General features: G+C 37.3%; 1 pseudogene; it reads left to right on the top strand.

The window, feature by feature from the left end:
- Positions 1–470: 470 nt before the first annotated feature.
- LOC118641967 lies at positions 471–11,682 on the top strand (annotated as a pseudogene).
- The last annotated feature ends 384 nt before the right edge of the window (positions 11,683–12,066 follow it).

Raw genomic sequence — 12,066 nt, 5'->3', positions numbered from 1 at the left:
ACCTCTAGTCCTGCCCGGTTTGGCTCAGCGGTTGGAGCGTCGGCCTGCGGTACAGAGAGATCGGGGTTCGGTTCCCGCTAAGGGCATGTACCTCGATTGCAGTTTGTCACCGGCCCTGGTTGGTCGTGCGGGTGGCAGCCACTCGATGTGTCCCTTCACATCGATGTTTCTCTCTCTCTCTCTTCCTCTCTCTCCCTCCCACTCTATCTGAACAAAAAATGGAAAAATGTCCTCGGGTGAGGATAAGAAAAAAAAAAGAAAAAGAAAAAGAAAAATACCTCTAGTAATTGGAAGGTGGGAGATTATATCCAAATGTTTCCAGATAGTCTCAGATTATTAGACTCATCCTGATGGGAGTGTAAAAAGCATGGGTCTCAATTTGTTAAAAAGTAATTTTTTTTTTTTTTGTAGAAATAGTGGTTCCATGTCAAATTTTAGTTATTTTATTTGAGAATCAACAGAAAGACAAGATGGGATTTGAAGACGAGGGATTGAGGGATCCAACTGGGAAAAGAAAGGTGAATCTAAAATATCAAGCTAGATAAAATGAATCAACTTTTAACAATGAAACTAAAACTTTCAGGGTGATTGCTTTCTTAATAAATAAAAAATCACCACTTAGAATTTGTCTACAAATTAACCTCAAAAGTTACATAGCTCTATGAGATTTAGACCTTTATCACTACTACGTAAATAAAGTTTATTCTCTCCTCTGGAAGAACTGGGAAACTACATGACAGCCTTATTAGAAAACCCACTAGAACAATGGTACACATAGTTCTGCTCTGTGAACCATCACCAGTCTGCTAAGAGGCAGGGAGCTCATACCATGCTCTAAGCATGCTATTTTATTCGCCTAACATTTTCTTCCTAGCAAGACTTTATCGATAAAGATTTTCATCCTGCTGCAAAATCCTCATCCCATTGTGAAACAAATTCTTCATGGACCAACCACATCATAGGGTAGAGGTGAGAGTGCTTTTCAAGCATCTTTTGCTTATTCTAAGTCCCAGTATGCTTCTGACAGCTTTCTTATTTTTTTTTCTTGTAGACGAATGTGAATCAACAGCTTTATTTGACCTCAGATTACCTGGTGGTGAATTATAAATAGAAGCAAACTAAAACAAACTGGATCATAATCTCTCTATTCCCTGAGAATCACCTCAGTTACTTAAAGAGAAATTTAGTACTAATGTGAAGATAAGTCTATATCCCAATCCTCTAGAGCAGCAGTTCTCGACCTGTGGGTGGTGACACCTTTGGGGGTTGAATCATCCGAAAATGTTCCCGATGGTCTTAGGAACCGAGACACTGCTCCTCTATCCATCTCCAGGCGGGTCCGCCCACATGCAGATACGCCCACATACAACCTGAGGAACTGTATTAAAGGGTCACGGTATTAGGAAGGTTGAGAACCACTGCTCTAGAGAAACCTGTTTATGTTACCTACTGTGGAGAAAAGGTCAATGTAGATGTAATTAAGGTAAGGATATTGAGATAAGGACATCATCCTAGATGATTCTGGTAGGCCCTAAATCTAATGACAAGTGTCCTTACAAGATCCACCAAAGAGAAAACTGGCACAGAAGACAAGGACCTGTGAAGACAGGCAGTGACTGGAGTTTGGCTTCAAGTCAGGGAAGCTGACAACCACTAGAAACTGTAAGAGGCAAAGAACAGACTGACCCATTAGAGTTCAGATTTCTAGATTTCAGAACTACGAAAGAATAAACATTTGCTGTTTTAAGTCACACAGTGTGTGGTATTTACTTACAACAAGGTCAGGAAATTAATTCAACTACTTTTACATGTTTTGTGGAATCTAAAACTCTGAGTAAATCACTAAGAGAACTATTAACAATAGCCACGTTAGATGAGTTCAGTTTCTCCCTCCTTCCCACCTGTCCTCACTGTGTAAAGACACATTGTCTTTGTGATAGATGTCTAGTTACAATTCCTTAAATAAACCTCAATTTCACTTTTATAACGGGCTCATTATTTCTTATGGTGGCATTAATTTGTGACTCCTACTCAGAGAACATTTCTATTATTACAGATTTTTCATACTGAAATGAAACACTAAGAATTACCAGAATTGGCCAGATTGAAATCTGATAAATTAAATTTAATAATATCAAGTTGCTGTTTTATAGTTAAAAAATGCTTGCATATTGGTATTTTCATATGGTTGAACTTTAGTGATCAAAAGGAATTATTCAGAGCATACAATAAAACATGGTTTGTAAATACTTAGTATTTTGATTATGATCCCCTTTCTTCAATGGATTTTGTCAAGACTTTTCAGTGGTTTAGAGCAGAATTCTTCTGCAGTGACAGTGCTTTCTATGAAAAAGGCATATGCTTCACAACATGCTATACAGAGGAGAAATAGAGCAACAAATAAAATAAGCTACAGAACCATTAGAGATGCCTGTCCTTATTCATAAGTTCTCATCACTGGCTGATTTAATTTTCTCTTGGCCAAAATGATTCTTATTATGGTGATGTTCCGAAATAAAGTCATAAACATCGATGGGTGTTCAAACAAAAGTGTGGTCTGGTTTGCTGCAAAGTGCTTACCAGCTGACAATATACACTCAGCTGGTTGTTTTATATATGATTCAGAGGCAAGCTATAAACATGAATCATAGAAAGGAAAACAACTTGAGATAGTTATCTTTCTGGAATACCAAAGCACTGCCATCCACAGACTACTTTCAATAATGTTTCTGCATATTATGCATTTTTGTTTAAGAGTGTTTTAATTTCCACATATTCGTGAATTTTCTAGTTTTCCTTCTGATGTTACCTGCTAGTGTTATGCCACTGTGATCAGAGAAGAACTTGTGATTTTAACCTTCTTAAATTTTTTGAGACTTGTTTAGTGACATGTGATCTTTCCTGAAAATGTTTTGTGTGCACTTAAGAAGAATATTTATTCTGTTGTAGTGTGTTGTGTTCTATATATGTGTTAGGTTTAAATTTTTGAGTTTGTACTATTGTTCAAATCCTCTGTTTCCTAATTGCTCTTGTAACTAGTTGTTCTATCCATTATTAAAGGTGAAGTGTTGAATCTACTATTATTGTGTTATTGTCTATCTCTTCAGTTCTGTCAATGTGTTCATCATTTATTTGGTGCTCTAACATTAGGTGCATAAATATTTATCACGGTCATACCTTCCTGTTGAATTGTTACAGTCCAGGCAAAGTAAACTAACTGCTATACAAGGAAAGGGTAGAATAGTTCCTGATGTAACTGAGAAAATACTTGTCACCCTGTTCTTTAAATAAAAATTTAAAAAATCAAACCCTAGTTTAGCATCCATGATATTCAATCACCTTTTGTTCTAATATTTTAGTATCCATGTACCTTCACTTTCACTTAAAATCTCCAAAACAACATACATACATACATACATACATACACACACACACAGCAGCAAGCTTAGTAAAGTTTTGGGTGGTGAGAGGGTTATGTCATTGCCCTACACAGATAATAATTTACCAATTTAATAGCATTTCTTATCCTCCATGTGGTAGCAAACATCATGTAGGAATTTCTTACTATCCCTGTTTTGAAGAGGACCTAGTTTTTAGACTTTGCTATAATGAGAATTTTGTTAATTTATTAAGCAGAACAGTTTGCCAACTCTTTATATTGTTATCTTCTCATATTACTTACCAGACATTGATTATAAATCTCTTTTCCCCTGTGGGAAATATAACATTTTTGAGACACTTGTGTTTTTCTGAAGAGTTCGGGAAATGCTAGGCCAGGTGAATGGTGGTATAATTCCCTGAAAAGAGCTTTGAGAGAGAAACAATAATTTACTTTAGGACTTAAGGAAAATTGAGTTACCCAGGAACAACCAGATGAAAATGTCCTGTGGGTGAAAAGATCTCTATCCCCGAAGCAGGTCTTTGAGGTAAAGATAGATGTAGACAAAAGGTCATGTTTGCTCTTTGTGAGTATATCTTTCCTGCTCCCAAACAACTTTTGTTGCTCTTCTTTTTTTTACCATGTTTACATTATTCTATACTGTACATTATTATGATTTTCTCTTTTTAAATATTTTTTTTATTTTTTTTAGAAAGAGAGGAAAGGAGAGGAGAAAGAGAGAGAAACATGTATGTAAGAGGGACACATCGATCAGCTGCCTCCTGCACACCCCCTATCAGGGATGGAGCCTACAATCCAGAGATGTGCCCTGACCAGAAATTGAACCAGCAACCTCTCAGTGCACAAGATGATGCCCAGGCAACTGAGCCACACAAGCCAGGGCATGACACTCTCTTTTATGTTAAGAATTTGAAACTTCATTGCAAGAGAAACAAAGTTGAATGTAGCCTATGGAGTTGAATTGGATGTTTACAGCTCACTAATGGCTCTATATAAACTATTTCACTTCTCCAAATCAAATACTGCCCTCCACCTAGTTCTAACTTTAGTTCTTCACTTTAAAATTAACTTTCTCAGCTAGTAACTCAATAGGGTTATAAAAGCAATAAGGTCTTACATTGATTCTTAGGGATCAAAATTGACTGTGAAAACTACTTCATCAAAAATTTTATCTTCTATAATTTATGAAATAACATATTGGGTTCTCAAAAATCATTATGCAGACATTCAAATATTCTGATATTAATTTACACTTTAGAAACATTTAACAATTCATCAAACAGTTTGCCTTTTTTGGATTGTGGTAGATAAACAGTGACTATTCATAAGACAGAGTGAGAAAAAAAATGAATAAGGGTGAATTTAAATTTTTTTTTCTTTTTATTGATTTTTAGAGAGAGAGGAAGAGAGAGAGAGAGAGAGAGACAGAAACATCCATGAGAGAGAACATCAATTGGCCACTTCTTGCATGCTCCCCACTGGGGATCAGACCCACAACTTGGGTATGTGCTTTGACCAGGAATCAAACCGACGCCCTCTTGGTGCATGGGTTGACACTCAACCACTGAGCCACACCAGCCAGGCAATAAGGATGAACTTCTAAAAGTTACTTTCTCTTTAATTTTTCAGTCTGAGGGTAGAATTAGTGGGATAGCCAGAAAATTGTTCAGCCACTGAATTAGGGTAAATTAACAAACATTTTATGCTCAAGGCTAATAAATTGGTCTATTTTTTATACAAAATAATGAAAATTTATATTTTGTTTCATAGAACACTTAATTGTATTCAGGTATGTTAATTAAATACTAATGTATTTTTCAAATAGTATGATATTTGGTATACTAGGTATAAATATGACAAGTAGAATCATCATAAAATAAAATAAACTTTTAATTACATGAGCAATAAAGATATTATTTGCATTGTTACTAATATATTTTAAGTATCAATATATTTTAAGTATATTTTAAGAAACTTTTGGCTCTTTAACATGATTGTTTTAGTTAATTAGATAATTATTATAACTACCAATTTAACTTTAAATAAAATTTGGAAGATGCAAATAAATGGTACGTATATTTTACATTTACTTAAGAAGAATACATTTCAAGACTAAATTTTTTTTCTAAAACCAGTAGATTTTTTTTACATTTTTGCTAAGTATTTATTTTCAGATTTATCTAAAGCAACTGTAATAATTTTCTGAAGGCTTTTCAGTTCCTCAAAATGATTTTTCTTAAATTATACATTAGGCAAATATGCTTTAATAGCTCCCCTGCTGTATATCAAGCAAAGACAAAAAATCAGGACAAATAAACTCAAAAGTAACATGTTGCTCACTTTCAAAAATCAATGTGTGCCATGATTTCACTTATGGAATCTAATGAACAAAATTAATCATTGAACAAAATAGATCCAGAGACATAGAAGCAGAGAACAGACTGAGGAATCTCAGAGGGAAGGAGGGGCCAGGCAGAGATTAACCAAAGAATTTATATGCACATATGCATGATCCATGGACACAGACAATAATGTGTTGAAGGCCTGATGTGAGGTGAGAATGCGGGGAGGGGGGCAATGACGAAGAAATGGGGAACATCTATAATACTCTCAACACTAAAGATTAAATACATACATACATACATACATACATAAAACTTCTGTTCAGAATGCTCAAGAAAAAAAGTCAATGTGTTATGCTCCTATTGCTTAGACCTCTATACTAAATACACCTCAAACATTTAAAATTCTTGAACATGTTCCTTTGAATAAATGGAATATAGTGGTGAACAAGATACACAGTCCCTGTCTTCAAGAAACTCAATGTCTACCCAGGCCGGTTTGGCTCAGCAGTTAGAGCGTCGGCCCAGGGACCAAAGAGTCATGGGTTCATTTCTGGTCAGGGGCACATACCTAGGTTGCTGTTCAATCCGAGCCCTGGTTGGAGTCGTGCGGGAGACAACCAGTAGATGTGTCTCTCTCACATGAATGTTTCTCTCTTTCTACCTCCCTTCCTCCCTCTCATCTGTCTGAAGATAAATCAAAAATACCGTCGGATGAGGATTAAAAAACAACAAATAAACTCAATCTGAATGGGGATTCTAGTAAATAAAAAGATGAATACCAAGTAGTGTTATAAATGTTCTGCTGGCTATAACTATATGGGGTTCCATGAGCACATAGTAGGACACCAAATGCAGTCTGATCTTGGCAGATAGGGTTTTTCATGGGCAGTGATGTGTTAGTTGTGACCCACAGAACATAGATAAGCTAACTAAGTGAAGGAAGGAATTAAGGTAGAAGAATACTTTAGTAGGAACATTATGCACAAAGCTATAGACCTAACAGAGGTCATGGTGACTTTTGGAAAAATAATTTAATTCAATATCATTGAAAATAATTTGAAGAGGATAACAAATGAGAAGAGACTGGAGAGCCAAGGACCGGTTATTTCATTTTAAGAGAAATGAAAGATTCAAAGAGATGTCATAGTGTATTTGGAGCTTTAAAAAGATTACTCTGGCTGCATAAATATCAAATGTAGAGATTTTTTTCTTGGTTAATCCAAGAAAAGGAAAAGAGACAGCTATAAAAAAAATTGGGATAACTGGAGAAATTTAAATATGGACTTTATACTAGATTATAGCATTCTATCAATGTTAAATTATCAGAAGCCTGATAATTGTATTGTGGCTATGTAAGACAATGCCCTAGTTCTCAAAAATAAATGATCGACTAATAGAGGAGAACCATCATTAAGCCTGCAACTAAATCTCAAATAATATGGAAGGGAGGGGGGTGCATAAATGCACCAAATATTAACAGTTGGTTAATTGAAGCGAAGACAATGTAGCTGTATATTGTACTATTCTTACAAATTTTCTGTAGGTTTAAATTTTTCAGAAGATAAAAAATAGTTCTAGAGGAAAAAGTAAGATAATAATATATTATGCCCAGCCGATGTGGCTCAGTGGTTGAGCATCAACCCATGCACCAAGAGGTCGCAGGTTAAATTCCTGATCAGGGCACATGCCCAGGTTGTGGGCCCAATCCCCATTGGGGGGCATGCGGGAGGCGGCCAATCAATGTTCTCTCTCATCAATATTTCTATCTCTCTCTCCCTCTTTCTAAAATTAATAAAAAAAAAATTTTAAATAATGTATTAAAAGTGGTCAAGAATAGAGAAGTCTATTTTAGTGATCCAGGCATGGGATGATGATATTTTTCTTTAGCCTTGGTCTAAGAAATTAGCTTTGGGATTTAGTATGGCATCCCACTCTCTACCCCATCCCAACCCCTTACAAACTGCTTGGATTATTTTTTCTCTTATGGCGTACTAAAAGCAAAGGCTACTTAAGAGATTATTTATCTTGAAACTAAAGAATACTTCTAACAATTAAAAAACTGTGCACCCCAAAGAGGGGCTCCAGCTCAACTGGATTCCATCAGCCTGTCGTTTCACCTGCTGCTATTTTCTTCCATAGACTACATAGTTGTGAAAGGTTAAGATTTAGTTCCCCCAGAATATGGTCAGGAAAATAAAGTGGGTCTGGCATTGTGTTTGTAGCTTTGGCGTATCTATTGTGCAGTTTTTTGGAAAGGGTCATTTTGCTTGTTTCAGCAAAACAGGAAAGTTGTCACTTCTAGTCTTGGTAACTTGATCATTGATCAAACCAAACAAGTGTAGGTACTGCTCTTCTGCTGGTAAGCAAGCAGCACTTAGCGAATGACTTTCAGGCACTCAAGAAAATCTGGTTTGTATCTCAAACTGGATATAAATTTATGTTAAAAGTTCCAACAACCTGAGTTTATAAATTTTGTTAATATACTGCCTACTATTTCTTTGAACAGGAATTGTGTTCATCAATGAGTTACAAAAATCTGTTATCATTAGTAAAAACAGGATAAACATGCCATTTTATGCCCATCCAGTGTGGCTCAGTGGATTGAGTGTTATCCCATAGACTAAGAGGTCCGGTTTGATTCCCAGTCAGGGCACATGCGGAGGCTGCTGGCTCAGTCCCCAGTAGGGGGTGTGCAGGAGGCAGCTGATCAATGTTCTCTCTCACATGGATGTTTCTCTCTTTCCCCCTTCCTTTCTCTCTAAAAAAATCAATAAAAACATATTTTTTAAAAAAATGCCATATTAGACATTCAAAATTGAAACTGTGAAGCTTTTGTGTACATGTATGCCATGGGTGTACCAAAAGAGCAATGATTGGAAATAGATTTTATAGATTCTACCAGCTTACACTAAGCTACTGCCAGTGGAGGGTTAATCATTAGCACTTATATGGCATTTTCTACCTATCAAACATGCTTCTAAGAGATTTACATAAATAAATAATACTTGCACAAGCCTATGATAATGATACTACTATTATAGGTTTTATTTTACAGAGAAAGAAATCGAGTGTAGAGAGTTTAATGTTAGTGTTCAAGTCTGACAACAAACCCAGGCAGTCTGACTGCTGATCCACACTAGGAAGCAGGAAGTGACTTTGAAGGAGACTCCAGGGTCATAAGGGAAGGTTTGGTAATTATGTTTCCCAAACTGGATCCATATATCAATATTATGTTTTACATATATCTAAAATTATGTATCTAATAACAATCAATGTGATGAGTATTCAACATTGGTAGTTCTAACTGTTAAAGCTATTATGATATGATTTGATAATTTTCTTGATGCCTTATGCTTCTTTCTTATAGGCAAAAAAATCATGTGATGGGTGATGTTTTGAATGCTTAAAATGGCACTGTAAGCATATATGTCCTTTATCTGCCCTTGCCTGTTTTGAGCCAATTAACTAGTTCACTAACTGCAGCAAACTATTAATGTCAAATCTCAGATCTCTGACATCTCTTCAGTTTTATTTTATTGAAAATACAGAATTATTTAATTTTTGACATTCTGATCTTTCCAAATAGTTTTCCACATGGGATTTGGTCTTTGGTTTGCACTAAATAATCATTTTCCACTGTTGACATTTTAGGGCTGTTGTAATAGAGCACAGTATTTATTAATGTCCATGTCTTTGAATACAAATAATCCGTAAAAGAATGAAAACTGAATAATACTACATTTCTGAAATTATTTTTTAGTTATATAATCCTTTTCTTTTTTTTTAATAGGTCTTTTTTTTTTTTTTTTTTTTTTGGTACGTGCCTCTAGCAGGAACCAAACTCGCAACTCTCTAGTCCACAGGTCAATGCTCCAACCGCTGAGCCAAACCGCCCATGGCACTCTTATGGATCTTTATGTAGTATTTAAAGTATATAAACCTTGAGGCGTAAACAGGCCAGCGCACCCAATCTGCCGGTGGCCCGGAGCTGGGTTTGTCGGGAGACATCCTGACCCCATGGAGACCCTTCGAGAAATCCCGCCTCGACCAAGAGCTGAAACTAATCGGAGAAGACGGGCTGGGGACAAACGGGAGGTCTGGGGAGTCCGACGTGCCCTGGCGAGATCGCACGGCTGCGCGGGAGCTGCTGCCGCTGGACGGCGGAGCCCTGCTGCCCGCCGGGTCCGCGCGGCTGGGAGGCTGGGCGAGGGCGGGACGAAGCTGGAATGTACCCTGGGCCTGAAGGTGGAGCATTTCTCGGGAGGCGCCTGCACACTCAGGTCCTCAAGCTGGGCTTCCAAGTCCACCCACCGCGCTCGGGTGCTGATCCGCCAGCGTCACATCAGGGTCCGCAAGCAGGTGGTGGACGTTTCCTCCTCCACTGTCCGTCTGGACTCCCAGGAGCACGTGGACTTCTCCCCCGCTCCCCGCTCCCCGCTCCCCGCTCCCCGCTCCCCGCTCCCCGCTCCCCGCTCCCCGCTCCCCGCTCCCCGCTCCCCGCTCCCCGCTCCCCGCTCCCCGCTCCCCGCTCCCCGCTCCCCGCTCCCCGCTCCCCGCTCCCCGCTCCCCGCTCCCCGCATCGGGGTGGCCACGCTGCATATAGAGGAAGGAGCCAAGAAGGGCCTGGGCGGGGCTGGAGCCTGAGTTGACGAGGAGGAAGGTTAGCATCCCCTGACCCCCCTGGACTGGCTGAGTGTCTAGTTTTTTTAGTCAGATAATAAAACAGATCAACACTTTGCAAAAAAAAAAAAAAAAAGTATACAAACCTTAACATTATGTAAAGCTCATTAGTGCAACTTAAATAACAATAGATCATTTTAAATATAAATTATTTTTCAATTAAGCTTTTGTTATCAGAAGAGTCTCATAATTCAACGTTATAGTTAATGTAACTGGTAAACTAAGAGAAATAAAAACAAAATTGTCACATCAATATTAATTATGTATTCAATAAGTACAAGAGATTCTGCGATAAAGACATGCGCAATGCTTGCCTTTGTAACGTATAAAATGAAGCTTAATAAATACTAAAAAGAAGCAGCACCGAACATCAGAGGAGAACTATAAGGTGTATCCTAATTTACAGTGGGGAATCAGGAGGACATCCCAGGGGAATGACATGCACCTTGAGACTCAAAGCAGCTAGATTTTGGACCTGTTCCTCAAAAGTGTACAGCATTATTCCATTTGAATTAACTCAGGATAGTGAAGAAATAGATGAATCATGTGCACCGTGTCAGTAGAACTGGAATTAGAATCTTCTAATTTAATAGTCATATTCTTCGAGTTATTTAGTTTGGAGATATTAAAACTTAGTTCTATGAATACTAATTGCTAAAAGATTAAGATTATAAAATAAAAATTTATGCAAACACTTGCATATAGAGTTCTAACAAAAAGTAAACATTCATTTATACTAAGCAAGCTACCTATAATAGATTATTTTTGTGTAATCAAAACTAGATGAAAGTTTGTGCTCATTAATACTCTGTAGAGGATGAATGTCAGCAATTCTAGGCAAATTACACTGATTAGAGTTTAAATTGTCACGGAAAATTCATCTCACCAAAAATTTTAAATTATATTTTTATAGTCATGGTGGACTCATGTACTTGGAAGTCATGACTCTGTAATTACATGCAATCATTTAGATAGAAAACAGACAGTTTTACTATATAGACTGTCATTTCTTCAGGGGAATAATGTCACTAGGGAATCAGGAATAATCAGAGTTAGTTTCATAAAAGATCACTTATCCACTCTAACTGTATTGTTAGTGATAAAAATCTTGAGGGACAAATGAATTATTTTTCCTCTTTAGAGCCCCCATACCAGTACAGTTCCACTAATAGAACATGTGCTCAGTAAAACAGAGTGGATTCACAATTATACTCATTCTAAATTTCTAATGATGCAGTTTTTTCTTTAAGGTATTGAATTTTTGTGCTTCTATATATACATTGCTACAAATTTTATAAGACTGATCTACTACCTACTGCACTAACGAGGCACCTCATTGCAAAAATTTTTTTTTCTTTGCATTTATCTTCAGAAAGAGCAGGAGGGAGAAGGGGAGGAAGAGAGAGAGAAATATCGACATGAGAGAGACAAATCGACTGGTTGTCACCAACACAACCCCAACCGGGGCCAGGGACCAACTGCAACTGAGGTACATGCCCTTTGCGGGAACCGAACCTGGTCTCTATGGACCACAGGCTGATGCTCTAACCGCTGAGCAAAACCAGCCAGGGATCATTGCTATAAATTTTAAAAGGAAATTAAAAGAAGCAACATTTAGAAAATACAAGGCTTTTCTTTTAC

The sequence above is a fragment of the Molossus molossus genome, unplaced genomic scaffold (assembly GCF_014108415.1).
Source record: "Molossus molossus isolate mMolMol1 unplaced genomic scaffold, mMolMol1.p scaffold_m16_p_1, whole genome shotgun sequence".
NCBI lineage: Eukaryota > Metazoa > Chordata > Mammalia > Chiroptera > Molossidae > Molossus > Molossus molossus.
Note: the sequence above shows the minus strand (reverse complement) of the source record. Positions and strands in the feature narration are given on the sequence as shown.